The following is an 18,210-nucleotide window of genomic DNA, read 5'->3' on the forward strand; positions in this document are numbered from 1 at the left end:
GATACTGGATTTCCACAGATGTGTCTGGTGCAGACTGATTAATAAATGACTCACAGTAATGAATATCAACATTAGGAGAGGTAATGGACATTTGACTAAATGGCTAACTATGAATGTTCTGAATTCCTGTTTCCATGCCGTCATTATATTCAACAGACAAAACATTCCTTTAGGAGTTCGCCAATCAAAGGTCTGCGTGATACAACTACTTACAGAGGTTTCCATCTATACTTGAAAAGAATTGCTGGCAGTATGAATGAAGACCACAACTCTGTATGTAAACATGTGCCAAATAGCAAGATATTAAAGGCTAGGATGAATATAGAAAAAAATGAATGTGTAAAAGAAAACAGTTTAGATATTAAAAGGCTAAAGGAGCTCGAGTCCCATTGGTTGAATACATGAATTCCACATTGTGATATCAGTGTAAATCCACAGAGAATGGTTGTTTGGATGTGTTACGTATAATCTTATTCATCACCCTATTCCCAGGTAAGTTATAAAAAATATTTCTGTAACAAAACAGAATCTGATTCAATACTATTCAACCATAGAGCCCAATTCTGACAATGTACTACAGAGAATAGAAAAGGCATGATGGGGGTGGGGGTGTGTGTGTGGGGGGGGGGGGGGGGGGGGGGGGGGGGGGGGGGGTACTGAACTGTTTTGGATTATGCAGCTGAAGGCTCAGTACCCTGACTGTGGCAAACATACAGCAACACAACAACACACACTCTTTAATACACAACTCTAATCTGATAGCTGTATCTGAACATGATTATAGCACACTGCAATACTCCAGTGAAAACAGTGTCAGCAGTCACAGGACATCGGTTAGTAATTGTATTTGTGGAAGCATATCAAACTATAACACCTGCTTTCAAATCTAGTTTTTAAATAAGGATTACCAAAGTGATGCAAAGATGAAGAGAAGCATCATGGCAAAAGGAGAAAAAGAAATTAAGATGAATCGTTTTACTTTATGTAATATTTTAAGTTAAGACTTAAAAATTACTTTTTTTTCTTGGTGGACTTTGCTTTCATTTTGGTGTTCATTGGTCTGACAATATGATGTAGACAAATCTTTGCATAGGTTTTCTTCCAATGTATTTTTGCACTGCATTGCCATTCCCAAAACACGCCAATCTCCTGTTTGATTAGCTATCAGTCATGCAATCCTATGATTCTATTTTTACTGTGCAAATAAATAAGCAGAACTAACTACTCGAACAATAGTGCAGGCAAATTATAATCATGAATTTTTCTTTTTGCTAACATATTTTTGGAAATCTGACTGAACAGATTGGGGTGGTACAAAATCTTGTATACTATATATTCGACACTAAATTACCATAGAGCAAGTAGTAATTAAAATGCAGTTGCATACTGTAATTCTTATGAGATTTTTTATATCATGACAAGCATGGCCACATTTGAACAAATAACACTAATAAAATGGATAACACCAGCCATAAAAATAAATAATGTAACACAGCATGCTGGTGGAATGACCATGAATGAATGGGATATGTAGTAAGAATGAGATGCAAAGACACAAAGGAAAGGAAAGTGCTCTATAAAAGCTGTCACCCATATGATTTACTGAATCACTATCAAAGTATTAAAGCCCAGCAGTCCTGATACCACTATGCACGCTAGTGTTCATCCTCTGATGAAACATGGCTGTATCTGTTGGTGTCTATAAATCACTTCTTTATAATCTCCTAACTACCAGTACCAGACAATAACAGATTTATCTGTGATGAAATCCTGGTATTTACACTGTGCGCCTGTCTTCTAAGCCATTCTATCTGCATATCTAAGTCTTTATGCTCCCATGTGGCTAGATCTACACACTACACACACACCACACACACACACACATATACCGTAATTTTCGGACTATAAGTCGCACCGGAGTATAAGTCGCACCAGCCATAAAATGCCCAAAAAAGTGAAAAAAAAACATATATATGTATATAAGTCGCTCCTGAGTATAAGTCGCCCCCCCACCCAAACTATGAAAAAAACCGCGACTTATAGTCCGAAAATTACGGTATATATATATATATATATATATACATATATATATACACACACACACACACCGTGTGCGCGTGTGTGTGCGTGCGTGTATTGTATGAGCAGCAGATTAAGCTTTGACAGAACCTTAGTCTTTAGAGAGATTATCAGGCCATAACCCAGACAGCAACATGCTGTGCATTTGAAGTTATAGTAAATTGACCTGTAATCGACAGACAGGCAGACAAACAGACAGACGGCAGGTTGAGGCTGTCATTATTAACAATGTGTTGACACCAACTATGTACCTGGACGAGGGCAAATGAGGAGAAGATAGAAACATCTTCAGACATGAGGACATCTTAATTAGTAATCAAATGTTAAAATTGTACAAAATGTATATAGCCATTTGCAGCAGTAAAAAGTCTAGAATGAACTTAATTTTATTGTGTACAATTAACACTTAGAAATTAAATGTTGAATGAAATTGACATCACATCTGTTATTGGCCCAGGTTACAACAAATTACACGGGGCGATTATGCTTCTCTTTGGGTAACCTTGATTTTATAACACTTATAGTAGCTTTTAAATAATGTGTATGCATATATACGCCTAAATATAGTTATCCAATATATCTACTGCAATTTCACAGTGGATTTCTGGTTTGAATTTACTTTTAATTTTACTATTATTATTATTATTATTTTTAAATAAACATTTATGTTAAAACTTGTCTGGTGTTTTATTCCTTGTTTTTATATTCTTCAATTAAAACATAAAAATCAGACATTTGGTTAATTGCTTCATATGACAATATGTGTTTTTCGTTGTTATATGAGTTGGTGTCCCCCAAAATAACAAATGTCGGCATAACGGAATTTTTTTTTTCAACCTTTTATTCAAACACAAACACATTCAGTATAATAACACCATCAACTACAATCCAACAAATACAAAATTAAAACATCAATGTTGGCATAACGTGTGTCGGCTGGCATAGCAGCATCGCTGTCTGTCACTCGCTCGTGAATGGTCGCGAACGAACCTGAAAATGGCGTACCTAATAGAGTGTCCGAGTGACGTCACAGCTAAACAGCCAATCAGAAAGTGGGGGTGAGGGCGGGTGTGGCACTTCACTTTCCGTGAAGCTTTGACCATGCCCTAAAGAAGTGGCCTGTGATTAGGTACACCTGAAAATGACGGTGTACCTAATGGTGTGTCCGAATGACGTCACAGATCAAACAGCCAATCAGGAGGTGAGGGTGAGGGCGGGTGTGGCACTTTTCACTTTCACTTAAGCTTTTTCCCTAATGAAGTGGCCTGTGATTAGGTACACCTCATGGACACTTCAATAGGTGCACTACACGAGGTAAAAAAAAGAAAAGAATAAATAAATAAATAAATAAAGTGTAGCGAACTATTCGGTGAACGATTCTTTTGAACAAATCTTTTGAGTGAACCGATTCTAAAAATTCAGTTCGAGACCTGGAATGCACATCACTAGTACAACAGAGTGGAGATGCCTGAGTGCTGCCAGGTTGAAATAGCCAACTGGTTAGTGACATGGGCTCTAGCACAGAAAGAATCTGGTTCGATCCCAGGTGTCGGCATACATCTAAATATTCTTTTAGAATTGGAACCTCGCCTTGTATGCGTACACATATGCAAACAAATGCAAGTATTTATGTGTAAATAAATAAGGTGAACGATTCTTTTGAACAAATCTTTTGAGTGAACCGATTCTAAAAATTCAGTTCGAGAACTGGAATGCACATCACTAGTACAACAGAGTGGAGACGCCTGAGTGCTGCCAGGTTGAAATAGCCAACTGGTTAGTGACATGGGCTCTAGCACAGAAAGAATCTGGTTCGATCCCAGGTGTCAGCATACATCTAAATACTCTTTTAGAATTGGAACCTTGTATGCGTACACATATGCAAACAAATGCAAGTATTTATGTGTAAATAAATAAGGTGAACGATTCTTTTGAACAAATCTTTTGAGTGAACCGATTCTAAAAATTCCTTCGTGAATGGAATGCACATCACTAGTACAACAGAGTGGAGACGACCGAGGGCTATCAGGTCGAAATAGCCGACTGGTTCGTGACACGGGCTCTTGCACGGAAAGAAACTGGTTCGATCCCAGGTGTCAGCATACATCTAAATGTTTTAGAATTGGAACCTCGCCTATGCAAACAAATGCAAGTATTTATGTGTAAATAAATAAGGTGGCTTATCGAAAGTCTTATCTTCTGCAGAACGTGAAAATGACCAAAATCTTTTCACGCTGGTGTGTTTAACGAGGGTAACTTGGAAAACATATTGGAACGTGGCCCCGAGGACTGGAGCTTGACACGTGTGACCTTTGACCATGATATTTCCCTAATAAAGTGGCCTGTTATTAGGTACACTTGAAAATGGCGGTGTACCTAATGGAGTGTCCGTGTGATTCCCTCGTTAAGTGCACCTGCGTGAAAAGTTTTAGCTCCTGCAGAACGTGAAAGAGGCTAAAACTTTTCACGCAGGTGCGCTTAACGAGGGTCACTTGGAAAACATGTTGGAACGCGGCCCCGAGGACTAGAGCTTGACACCTGTGACCTTTGACCATGATATTTCCCTAATAAAGTGGCCTGATATTAGGTACACTTGAAAATGGCGGTGTACCTAATGGAGTGTCCGTGTGATTCCCTCGTTAAGTGCACCTGCGTGAAAAGTTTTAGCTCCTGCAGAACGTGAAAGAGGCTAAAACTTTTCACGCAGGTGTTTTTAACGAGGGTAACTTGGAAACCATATTGGAACGCGGCCCCGAGGACTAGAGCTTGACACGTGTGACCTTTGACCATGATTTTTCCCTAATAAAGTGGCCTGATATTAGGTACACTTGAAAATGGCGGTGTACCTAATGGAGTGTCTGTGTGATTCCCTCGTTAAGTGCACCTGCGTGAAAAGTTTTAGCTCCTGCAGAACGTGAAAGAGGCTAAAACTTTTCACGCAGGTGCGCTTAACGAGGGTAACTTGGAAAACATGTTGGAACGCGGCCCCGAGGACTAGAGCTTGACACCTGTGACCTTTGACCATGATATTTCCCTAATAAAGTGGCCTGATATTAGGTACACTTGAAAATGGCGGTGTACCTAATGGAGTGTCCGTGTGATTCCCTCGTTAAGTGCACCTGCGTGAAAAGTTTTAGCTCCTGCAGAACGTGAAAGAGGCTAAAACTTTTCACGCAGGTGCGCTTAACGAGGGTCACTTGGAAAACATGTTGGAACGCGGCCCCGAGGACTAGAGCTTGACACCTGTGACCTTTGACCATGATATTTCCCTAATAAAGTGGCCTGATATTAGGTACACTTGAAAATGGCGGTGTACCTAATGGAGTGTCCGTGTGATTCCCTCGTTAAGTGCACCTGCGTGAAAAGTTTTAGCTCCTGCAGAACGTGAAAGAGGCTAAAACTTTTCACGCAGGTGTTTTTAACGAGGGTAACTTGGAAACCATATTGGAACGCGGCCCCGAGGACTAGAGCTTGACACCTGTGACCTTTGACCATGATATTTCCCTAATAAAGTGGCCTGATATTAGGTACACTTGAAAATGGCGGTGTACCTAATGGAGTGTCCGTGTGATTCCCTCGTTAAGTGCACCTGCGTGAAAAGTTTTAGCTCCTGCAGAACGTGAAAGAGGCTAAAACTTTTCACGCAGGTGCGCTTAACGAGGGTAACTTGGAAACCATATTGGAACGCGGCCCCGAAGACTAGAGCTTGACACCTGTGACCTTTGACCATGATATTTCCCTAATAAAGTGGCCTGATATTAGGTACACTTGAAAATGGCGGTGTACCTAATGGAGTGTCCGTGTGATTCCCTCGTTAAGTGCACCTGCGTGAAAAGTTTTAGCTCCTGCAGAATGTGAAAGAGGCTAAAACTTTTCACGCAGGTGTTTTTAACGAGGGTAACTTGGAAACCATATTGGAACGCGGCCCCGAGGACTAGAGCTTGACACCTGTGACCTTTGACCATGATATTTCCCTAATAAAGTGGCCTGATATTAGGTACACTTGAAAATGGCGGTGTACCTAATGGAGTGTCCGTGTGATTCCCTCGTTAAGTGCACCTGCGTGAAAAGTTTTAGCTCCTGCAGAACGTGAAAGAGGCTAAAACTTTTCACGCAGGTGTTTTTAACGAGGGTAACTTGGAAACCATATTGGAACGCGGCCCCGAGGACTAGAGCTTGACACCTGTGACCTTTGACCATGATATTTCCCTAATAAAGTGGCCTGATATTAGGTACACTTGAAAATGGCGGTGTACCTAATGGAGTGTCCGTGTGATTCCCTCGTTAAGTGCACCTGCGTGAAAAGTTTTAGCTCCTGCAGAACGTGAAAGAGGCTAAAACTTTTCACGCAGGTGTTTTTGACGAGGGTAACTTGGAAACCATATTAGAACGCGGCCCCGAGGACTAGAGCTTGACACCTGTGACCTTTGACCATGATATTTCCCTAATAAAGTGGCCTGATATTAGGTACACTTGAAAATGGCGGTGTACCTAATGGAGTGTCCGTGTGATTCCCTCGTTAAGTGCACCTGCGTGAAAAGTTTTAGCTCCTGCAGAACGTGAAAGAGGCTAAAACTTTTCACGCAGGTGTTTTTAACGAGGGTAACTTGGAAACCATATTGGAACGCGGCCCCGAGGACTAGAGCTTGACACCTGTGACCTTTGACCATGATATTTCCCTAATAAAGTGGCCTGATATTAGGTACACTTGAAAATGGCGGTGTACCTAATGGAGTGTCCGTGTGATTCCCTCGTTAAGTGCACCTGCGTGAAAAGTTTTAGCCTCTTTCACGTTCTGCAGGAGCTAAAACTTTTCACGCAGGTGCACTTAACGAGGGAATCACACGGACACTCCATTAGGTACACCGCCATTTTCAAGTGTACCTAATAACAGGCCACTTTATTAGGGAAATATCATGGTCAAAGGTCACACGTGTCAAGCTCCAGTCCTCGGGGCCACGTTCCAATATTAAAGATTAAAGATTAAAGTCCCAATGATCATCACACACACCTGGGTGTGGTGAAATTTGTCCTCTGCATTTAACCCATCCCCGTGTGATTTTAATCCATCCCCTGGGGGAGAGGGGAGCAGTGAGCAGCAGCGGTGCTGCGCTCGGGAATCAGTTGGTGATCTAACCCCCCCAATTCCAACCCTTAATGCTGAGTGCCAAGCAGGGAGGCAATGGGTCCCATTTTTATAGTCTTTGGTATGACCTGATATGTTTTCCAAGTTACCCTCGTTAAACACACCAGCGTGAAAAGATTTTGGTCATTTTCACGTTCTGCAGAAGCTAAGACTTTTGATAAGCCACCTTATTTATTTACACATAAATACTTGCATTTGTTTGCATAGGCGAGGTTCCAATTCTAAAACATTTAGATGTATGCTGACACCTGGGATCGAACCAGTTTCTTTCCGTGCAAGAGCCCGTGTCACGAACCAGTCGGCTATTTCGACCTGGTATCCCTCGGTCGTCTCCACTCTGTTGTACTAGTGATGTGCATTCCATTCACGAAGGAATTTTTTGAATCGGTTCACTCAAAAGATTTGTTCAAAAGAATCGTTCACCTTATTTATTTACACATAAATACTTGCATTTGTTTGCATATGTGTACGCATACAAGGTTCCAATTCTAAAAGAGTATTTAGATGTATGCCGACACCTGGGATCGAACCAGATTCTTTCTGTGCTAGAGCCCATGTCACTAACCAGTTGGCTATTTCAACCTGGCAACACTCAGGCGTCTCCACTCTGTTGTACTAGTGATGTGCATTCCATTCACGAAGGAATTTTTTGAATCGGTTCACTCAAAAGATTTGTTCAAAAGAATCGTTCACCTTATTTATTTACACATAAATACTTGCATTTGTTTGCATATGTGTACGCATACAAGGTTCCAATTCTAAAAGAGTATTTAGATGTATGCCGACACCTGGGATCGAACCAGATTCTTTCTGTGCTAGAGCCCATGTCACTAACCAGTTGGCTATTTCAACCTGGCAGCACTCAGGCGTCTCCACTCTGTTGTACTAGTGATGTGCATTCCAGTTCTCGAACTGAATTTTTAGAATCGGTTCACTCAAAAGATTTGTTCAAAAGAATCGTTCACCGAATCGTTCGCTACACTATTATTTATTTCTTCATTCTTTTTTTTTTTTTACCTCGTGTAGTGTACCTATTGAAGTGTCCATGAGGTGTACCCAATCACAGGCCACTTCATTAGGGAAAAAGCTTAAGTGAAAGTGAAAAGTGCCACACCCGCCCTCACGCCCACCTCCTGATTGCCTGTTTGATCTGTGACGTCAGTCGGACACTCCATTAGGTACAACGCCATTTTCAGGTTCGTTCGCGAAAATTCATGAGTGAGTGACAGACAGCGTTGCTGCTATGCCAGCCGACACACGTTATGCCGACATTGATGTTTTAATTTTGTATTTGTTGGATTGTAGATGATGGTGTTATTATACTGAATGTGTTTGAATAAAAGGTTGAAAAAAAATTCACCAACTCATATAACAATGTAAAACACATATTGTCATATAAAGCAATTAACCAAATGCCTGATTTTTATGTTTTAATTGGCGAATATAAAAACAAGGAATGAAACACCAGACAAGTTTTAACAAATGTTTATTTTTAAAAAATGTAAAAAAAAAATAATATTAAAAGTACATTTCAAACCAGTAATCTAATGTGAAATTGCAGTAGATATATTGAATAACAATATTTAGGCGTATATATGCATACACGTTATTTAAAAGCTACTATAAGTGTTATAAAATCAAGATTACCCAAAGAGAAGCATAATCTCCCCGTTGTTGCATAACGGCGCATCCCTTCATGCACTAAAATTAGCCGTTAGCTTGGAGAAAACGTGCATAAAAGAAGTGGTGTTTCAGTGAGTGGTTCTTTATTTCCTTGGCAAATCGTAAATCATTCTGGCTTACATAGTTCACGCCTGGAGACGCAACACGTTCGTTGACTGATCCGTTGATGCACGGGAAGGCAGTTCACCCATGACGAACGGGAAAGTCAGGATTCGTTCCCTCACTGATTCATTCTCGCCATGAACTGGAGATGCAAATCAGTCACTCGCTGACTCGTTCAGTTGGTGGACGGGAAAATACGTCATTTTCTTCTTCGTTTTGTTTTACGGCGGGGTGGCACCAGCTTCAATGCGCATTACCGACACCTACTGGTTGAAGTCATATGAACGGAAAAAATGAACGAATCACTTCACTCTCGTTCACTGAAAGCATTCGTTCTTTTTGAACGAATCGTTCACTCACGAGCCAACACTACATGCAACGTCCGCAAGCTTAGCCATGATTGGTCTTTTTCTCTTCTTTTTTTTTATTTGACACCACTTTTATGTCATGGGGGAAACGCAATATTGTCCTCTTGTCAACCATAGTAGACTGTTTTTCTAGAGTCAGATTCTAATCTAAAACGACAACTTCATTCAGTCACAGTGAAAGAATGACTATCAACAGAAGAGAGACCAATGTGTAACGTTCATCTCATCTTTCACATCCTTTTTGCACATTTTATCCCATCCTCCTGGTCTCTGTCACACCTTTTTCCTCCTTTATTTTCTGCCCATCATTAACACTCATGTTTCCCCCCTCTTCATATCCATCTATTCCTTCCTTCAAATGCTCTGCCTGCTGAATAGTCATAAAAAAATATATAATAATTCATCCCTGTCCCCCAATGTGGGGATGTATTAGCATACCAGCAGAGCGTGCTAAGTTATCTCACAGCACCAGGCGCTGTGTGGTAATACTAAGCTCTGATTATTTGCAATAGGATGAGAATTAGAACAATTCGTGGTGAGACTAATGCTATGTTTTAGCGCACTGTAATTTACTGTACTGTAGCTTTCGAGTACAGTAGTGTCCTCTCATTGATGGGCACAAAAGGGAAAATCAATCAAAATCCATCTTGGAAGTGATAATGAACATTATTTTTGCAGTACACTTAACATTTCACAGGGGTGATCTAAGATTGCCCAAGACAGCTTTATATCATCTGCCCGTGTATGTCCGCTTACAGTTTCTTGTAAACTTATTTTGTGCATCCCTAGCACGCTAAGTTTAAAGGGAAAGAGACGATCCACTGTTTGTTCTCCTACAACTAATGATACTGATTATATGGTGTTCTTGAGAATTTTTACCATTATTTACTATTCTTATTGTTGAAGTTATTGTATTCAGATCTGAATTATTAGTCCTAATACATTACTCTGATGCTCAGCTCCAACAGAGCAATATGTTTTTTTAATCTTCAATTGAATGAAAAGCTTAAATTAGTGTGATAGTAAAACCAGATGGAAGATATGCTACAAAACCACTGCCCATTTTAACGACCGTCCCAGTTTAGTTACACATTTAAGCTTCAGAGCGAAAAGATGACATAGATTAAAGTGCTAATGTTGTCCTGTGTAACTCAGTGGATCAGCTTTAAAACTCATCTCCCACTGAGACAAAGCACAAAAGCACTTCCATAATACTCCCTCAAAATGTTAACGTTATGAAAACATCAATGTATTTGATAATTGTATAACTGATAAGCAATGTAATTATACTACAAAAAGTAAGGCAAAAGCATGAAATCCTCTGCAATGACTTGTTCGTCTACAATGGACCTTCCTGCTTCACAGAGAAATTTACCAGCTAGAAATTGCAATAAAAATATCATAAAAGTAAAGTAGTTACAATACTCACTTCATTCCTCATTGGTTACCATTGCACAAACTAATGACATGAATAGATTGTTTTTCATCGCTGGTGGCACATTGACTTAACTTAAGTGCAAGCAGCTAGATTCAATTCCCACTCTACCAGCAATGTTTAGGTGGTAAAGTGATTGGTTCCCAACCTAAAGATTGTGGGCTTGAACCTGGACCCGTTTGACTTTGTAAAAGTGTCCTTGAACAAGATACTGAGCCAAATGCTTGTCATGAAAAGATACACGACAGGCACACTCCTGTCTTGTTTCAACAGCTCAACATGTTTTTTTCAAGCACACACGCAGACACACACATCTCCTATCCCTGCTAACCCTGTTTGCATGACTCATCAGCACCCATTCTATGCCACTGACCTATATCTGTCCTACCTGTGTGTCACCGTACCGTTGAGTGACCCACATTCCACTGATCCAGGCACTTCCATGCAGTGACCCATGGCAGATCCACGCGAAGACCAGGAGGTGGATGAATGCTGGTGTCCCAGAGTGTTAAAGCTTTCTAACATTAACAATTGCAGATTAATTATTAATAAGATACTCAAATACATCAATTTTGCCACTCTCACACTCGGTCCTTCTGAAACTGCAATATTCAGTGTTTTTCAAATATTTTATTTTAGTTCAGTTCAGTCTAGTTTTGCCTTATTTTCATATTTGTGTGAAAATTACAAATAATTAAAGAGATACATCCAAATTATGAAGTAGCCTATTGTAATTTAAGATTGTGTGCTTTATTGTTTTCACATATAATAGTGGAGAGACGACTGACCTTTAAATGTTTGTACTGTAATAGTTGAGTCTGCGGAATATGTGCCCACCCAATTGTGAAGTCAAACAATCAATAAATCTTTAGTTATTTGTCTATTTCTGAAAATGTGTCTGTGAGAGTGTCAAAAAGTGTTCATGGTTGTGTTCCTCTGCAGCCAGTAAGGCACAGTCACAGTGACAATGAGATGCTGCAGGAGCATGTGGTATGCAAAAAATAAGGAGGAGGGGCTTGGATACTAACAACAGCTAGTACTCGCTCTCATTGGTTCTCAATGACATCATTGATAGGTGCTGCGAAAAGAATGAAAGGAGCATGAAGCTCTCACTCTCCCTTCAAACTCTTCCTTACATGCACAATTTGCACAGGTTACACATAAGTGAACCACTCAAGATTTTTCTCAGGACATAAATGCCTGCCTGAATTAACTTTAACCTTGAACATAATGCAAATTTATCTTGCTCTCTCTCACCTAATAATCACAGAAACTAGTTTTGAACCCAACAAGGAAATAAACAAGTTCAAATGGCACCAACAAATTTGTTCCAAGTTCCAGAGGTTGCATGATTAATTAATGAATTATTAATTAATTAATAATATTAGTCATGATACAATATAAGAGTTAAATAACTTTCATTGAGAACCCACACAAAACTCAATGTTTGGCAGACGCATGTAGTTGTCCGTCTGCCTGGCACTTTACAACCTAGTCATCTGTGAGGATAATTTACAGTGTCTCCATAAAAAAAAATTATTTTTGTTTGTAAAGCAAGTGGTGTGCGCATTCATTGTGAGAGAGGGTCCCTGACTGACATACAATGCAGTACAAAAGTTGCTGAACAAGTATGAAGTTAGGTCACTTACTTTACCACATAGGCTCAAAATTCAATAATCTGCAATCCGCTGAACATTTAATCTCCAGAGTATATCCAGGTTTTTACATTTCCAAGTATGCCTTGAACACATCCCTCAAGGCAAAGCTGCTCCAGGAGTTTAAATCCCGAGTCCTCATCTTCTCCAAAAATAAAAGTATGCTGTGTCTTAATCCTCAAAGCTTCCTCATAGATGACTTTGGAGTTTCTCCATCTGCTTCCCAAAAATTTGAAGAACATTTAGTTGTCTGAGTTTTAGGTTCCAGCTAAAATCAAGAAAGAAAGAAAACAATTGTTAAAGAAAGAAAGAAAAGAAAACAAGTAACAAAGAAGGAAAACTTAGATGTGGTCAATTTAAAAAAGCAGTTCCTGTACTGATTAATCTATAATGTGCTTCGTAAACCCAGCGAGAGAAAAAATAAACTCGAGTAAGAGATCGACATTTTTGAGATCCTGTGGCTTCAGGTTTTTTTTTATGTGCTCAAAAGTAAAAGTAAAATTTGCTTTGAGTGTAAAAAATGAAAATTAAACATTTTGCACTCATTGAAAATCGTCTCAACTTTAAAAGAAAAGTTGTTTCCTGGTGGATTTGTGTTGAAGTTGAAGTTTTCTTTGTATAGACAGAGAACAAAGGAGCCTTTACTGTAACAAAGAAGCTGCTGAGTCTTATACCTGTTGATCTGCTTCCAGTAAACAAAAGTCAAGTTTTCAGCAACATATAAGTTTTCATATCTTATAATAAAGCCTTAACACCCCAGTTCATGCAAAATCGGTTATTAATTCATGCAACAAGTTTCTTCTTCTATTCTTACTGACTTTACACCTGATTGCATTGTTCTAAATTCCCATGGTGCATTCGAATCCTCGCAGGAACATGAATAAAGAGTTCGCGTATACATCAAGCTGTGTAATACTGTTTGCATGAGGAAACGGTGAATATAAACAATAAAACCACTTTTCCCCCACCTCCACGCGCACACACAAAAAGGGCGCATTCGCTGTAAACTTCTGACGAGCATCTGCTTTGTCCTCAGTCGCAACATCCCGAAGGAACAAAACAAAGCATCTACACAAACTCAGCTTCACTTCTGTTAAAGTTCACAATTATTAATTAAATTACACATACTGTACTTTGAGCATGATGACGTCTCTTCAAGTAGTGTCCAAAAAGCTCGCGACAGAGCATCAGACAAAGGAAAAGAGGGACCGCTCCTCTCTCTCTCTCCTGCCTGCCTACCAGTGTCTATGTCGCTCTACCTTTGCTGCTTTGTGCTCAAGTTTGAGCGCTGACGCACCAACAAGAGCGGCAACTTTTACTGGAAAAGAACATACAAAATCACCCCGAGAGTGGGGGCACACGCAAGTATGCATCTCAGGGGCAACTTACCTGAAGGTGCTTTTCTCCGTGCGTGTGGCTGTGCGTCCGTGCGGGGTGGAAAAAAAATAAAGTTTGTTAGGACACATGCTGCTTTGTGTTGTGGAGTCCCCCCTTTGTCTACACGTGTGATAGATGGATGGGGCTCGTTTTAGCCGCGCCTAGTTCATTGCGCTCTCCAAACATGAGTCCCGCCCTCTCAGAGTCAAACTATGCACATTTCTCCGCTATAGTGTCATTGTGGCTATTAGTGGACAACAATTAGGATACTTTTGTTGTTTATTTTTTTGCCACAAAATGTAATCTTCACAAAATATTACCGATATTACAATAACTCGGTGTGACAATTTTCGTTCCTCTTAATAAATAATGCACAAAAAGTCAACTGTAGTGGTTTCTTACTGCACTTTTTGTTTTAATACATGTTGCATTCACTGTCCTGGACTTATGATTGGAGATGACCATTTCTACAATATTGAAATAGCAACAGCAGTGAACAAAGACAAGAACAAAAGAAAAAGGTCTCATTCTAAATTTCTTTCTTTCCCCGCCTGTCCTTGTCAGCGCTGTTCCTTGTGCCAACTAAACAGGTCCCTATGGACGCAGGTGTCTTTTGAGGTGTCCCTCTTTGTCTTATCAATTTATTTATACTTAGGTCCCTGCTATGTCAGTTCATTTTTGCTATCGCAAGTTACATTTCTATTGTCATGTTCCCCTGTCTGGCCTTCCTGTGCCCTACACTGATTCATCCCTTTATTACACTACTGTACAGTGTGTACCGGATTTCAGTTAACATACATTAAAATGTAATTTCCAATGTTATATTTTCAAATATATTATTTATATTCATTATTTATTTTCAGCATGAAGTTGATTAAGCATGCAATATTGATTTATAGTAACCTTTAGGGTTTGCCAAACCATGTGATCAAATGCAATTAAAATCAATATTATTTATATAATGCAACAGTGAAGACGTTATCAAAAGTCACTTTAGATATGGAGCAAGTCTCTCATACATGAACACTTTTACACAAGAAGAAGGGAAGCTCACATGAACGGGTATAGTGCATGTGTCGCTGAGCCAACAAAAAGAGTCTGCTATTGAATGTGCTTGCCGGTTCTACAACCTCGTAACCTGCTTGTAGTGACTAGAAAAGGTGGGACAATCTCATGAAATGCTAAAAGTCAAAGCTAAGGCATGGCATTTAGAGAAATTAACCCATCGAATGTGTTTTTAAATGTGGTATGAAATTTGGCTCTGGGATTCAGGATGACCCCCCTTGGCTTATTTATGATGCTTCTGTCAAACTGATTATTTGAAACTGATTCTGCCCCCCACCCCCCCCCAAAAAAAAAAAAAAAAAAACCAGGTAAGGCGCATATAGAGTTTTGATGTAGGACTGTAATTTGCAGCAAATTTGAAATAGCGTTATTATGCAGCTTGGCACATAAAATTGACACATTATGGAAAATTGTGTGTACAAAACAAAATGGCATTTCTGTTCATTGTGTTTTTCATCATCTATTACCTGCTACTATGATTGCATTTTAACATGGAATAAATCCATATCCAAGAGCAACATGTCAAACGAAATAGCTACATTGATTTTTGTCCTCTCGTTCTGTTTTTCTTAAGGGGATATTGAGGATCAAATGTGAGGATACACAACACTTTTAACATCAACACACTTTTAACATCAAATAATGGAGTTACATCAACAAATCTACCCCTACAAAGGTAATAATGCTCAATTTAGACTGACACTGTCTAGGAGGCATTTGTGTGCATTGTGTGTATAGTTTGCAATGTTGTATAACCTCTTGGTAGGCTGGCTGACATTATTTAGCCACACAAGGGACAAAATATTGTGTTTTGTTGTGCAGTGCGGCTCTTTACCACTGTCTACTGTAGGTACCATGATCTCACTTCAGTTCTGTATCACACCTTTTTGACACACTGGCCTTCTGCTTTACACTTTTGGACATCAGTTGGCAAACCAGCTAATTTGCATCATCATCAACAAGTGGGCTGGAGTGTGGAGCAGGAGTTTCTAAGTAAAAACAAGTATTTAATAATTGGTTTAAAATCGGACTGGTCAAAAATTAGATGACAAATGTGACCGTTTAAGGACAGTCTGGAGCCCTGCAGGTATTTCAAAACTTGGGGCTGCAACAGTGATTCAGTCTGGAGCAAAACCTGGAATAAAAGGAGAGAAATACTGATACCACCACTGCCTCAGCCCCCTGGGAAGAGAACTGAGCAGATAGGTCGCCATTGCAATACAGTCATGGTTCTCTTTACCCACCCACTAGCAAAGCTCTTATCCCCCCTGCTGTGGTTTTACTGGACCACTGACTCCAGCAGCGAGACTGTTCCGCTCCACTCTGTTGTGCCCCGGCTCATGCCTGCCTCTCTCCCACTGAGGAGTCAGCTGAGCAATGCATGAGCCATGCATGAGCCTGCACACTGAACAGGCTTCATACAGCTCGGAGGAGCTTAAGGCTTACACAGAGGGGCCAGTGCTCTTTGGAAATATACAAGATTATGTGGCAAACTGCTGATATTATGTGCATGCGTGGTACGTGATGATATTTATCATCGGGGGGTTGAGGAATAAAGTATTATGCCACAGCTAACACAAAATGAATGCTGGAAGGAAGGGGGAAATATTTATATTCACTGCGGAGTCAGTAATTACACCCAACCATGCACTGTTGGAATAAAACTGATATATCAGACAATTGCTGTGACTCTGCAAGGGCTAATACAGTTTCTTGGAAAAATAGAAAAAATATATAAAACAGCTGCAGATTCATCAAGTTCTGCAGTGAACATAGAGTACTAGGAGCAGTATCACGTACACAGTTGAAAACAGTGCATTGACTCAGCCTTTTTGAAATTGCTGATTTAATACATTCCTGTGCTGCTGTGTAATAGTAAGACACTCTCTTTAGCAAAGCAATAACACACTTCAACTTATTCAAGACATCATTGTAAAAAAAAGATAGAAAAATTATGAAATGACAGCACCACAAGGTGACCACAGTACATAATGGCTCTGTACTCTATAGACAAAATGTTCACCATTGCATACAGCTCAACTTGGTTGTATAATGCACAAATATAATACATTAACACTTTTGGTGCATGTTTATTTCAACCACTATGCCTGATTGAAGACCATGACCAACCATCAAAAAGTCATCTGCACCCCATAAGTCATCACAGAAGAGGCCGACATATAGTGTCTGCTCTCGATGTGGGGATATCCTTGTACTGTCATTCATTTCATGCAATAGAATTTTAGCCAACACACACACGCACACACACCGACACACACGGACACACACACGATATTCACAGACCTAGACAGGCAGACATGCTTGTCAGCGCGCTGGAGGGCCGTTGGTTGACTCCGACTAAACCAGCCCTTCCCCCACAATAAAGATCTGTCTGGGAGAGGGGGAAGGGAAATCATGACTGTCTGAACAGACACCCAGCATACAGCATAATGTACAAGAATGGCTTCAAACAACAAGGTCCCAACGTGATTTAAAATTGCCCCTCATAATTGAGTAATGTATTTATCTAATGTAATTTGTAATTTAGAATTAAACCCCTTATTAACACTTGGTTAATCTGGTTTCATAATCATGCAAACTAACAGCATACAATTAGATTACAATGCATTTAAAAATGCAACCTAAATGGCTGTTTTTTCTATATATGTACTGTAAACTGTGCTTTTCATTATTTTTTTTAGTTTTTTTGCTGTGTCTTAAAAGCATGAACTTTTCTGTGCTTCTACACAATGGATTGCAGAAAGTACATGCCAGTCTTATCAGCAGATGTCACCTTGTGCATCACATTCTGTTTGGGCTCCAGCTCTCGACAGCAATTGTAGACTCTGTGAATTCATTTAAATGCATTATGATGTGAATCACACTCACATCACCCAGCATCATAAATCTCATACTTGCCTTGATTTCTTTAAAGCAGGTTCATGTATGTCGTTGCCAATGTGAATTTAACTGTATTCAAACCTTACTGCAAAGGATACCCATCTTTGTCCTATCCATGTTTATGTTAGCAGAATTATTACTCATACTTATTCACATATTCAATAACTGCCCTTGAAGTTCCCCTTAAATTCACACTTCAATTTAGAAAATGATGAATTATTTTAGAGGACTTTATTGTAACATCTACTTCTACATCAACTCTTTACATTTCTGAGCCAATCCATCCATGTCTGTATTTTTAATGCATGTCACATCTTATGTTTCTGTAAATGTACACAATATAAAATATTGTACCGTATGAATCACAGTTAAATTCGTGGGATTCAAAATCACATATGT

The 18,210-nt window shown here is 39.6% G+C and overlaps 1 long non-coding RNA gene across 2 annotated transcripts in view; it reads right to left on the reverse strand.

Moving 5' to 3' along the window:
* LOC119135468 overlaps positions 1 to 15,214 on the reverse strand; it is a 90,395-nt gene extending 75,181 nt beyond the window's left edge. Inside the window, exons 1-2 of one of the 2 annotated variants that reach the window (XR_005100564.1) lie at positions 13,858 to 15,214; positions 12,463 to 12,736 (exon numbers count right to left, since the gene is read on the reverse strand). This is a non-coding gene — a long non-coding RNA (uncharacterized LOC119135468). The remainder of the gene's footprint in view (positions 1 to 12,462; positions 12,737 to 13,857) is intronic. The other variant, XR_005100565.1, reaches the window with a different exon arrangement.
* Between the last annotated feature and the right edge of the window lie 2,996 nt (positions 15,215 to 18,210).

Source organism: Syngnathus acus, chromosome 16, assembly GCF_901709675.1.
Source record: "Syngnathus acus chromosome 16, fSynAcu1.2, whole genome shotgun sequence".
Lineage (NCBI taxonomy): Eukaryota > Metazoa > Chordata > Actinopteri > Syngnathiformes > Syngnathidae > Syngnathus > Syngnathus acus.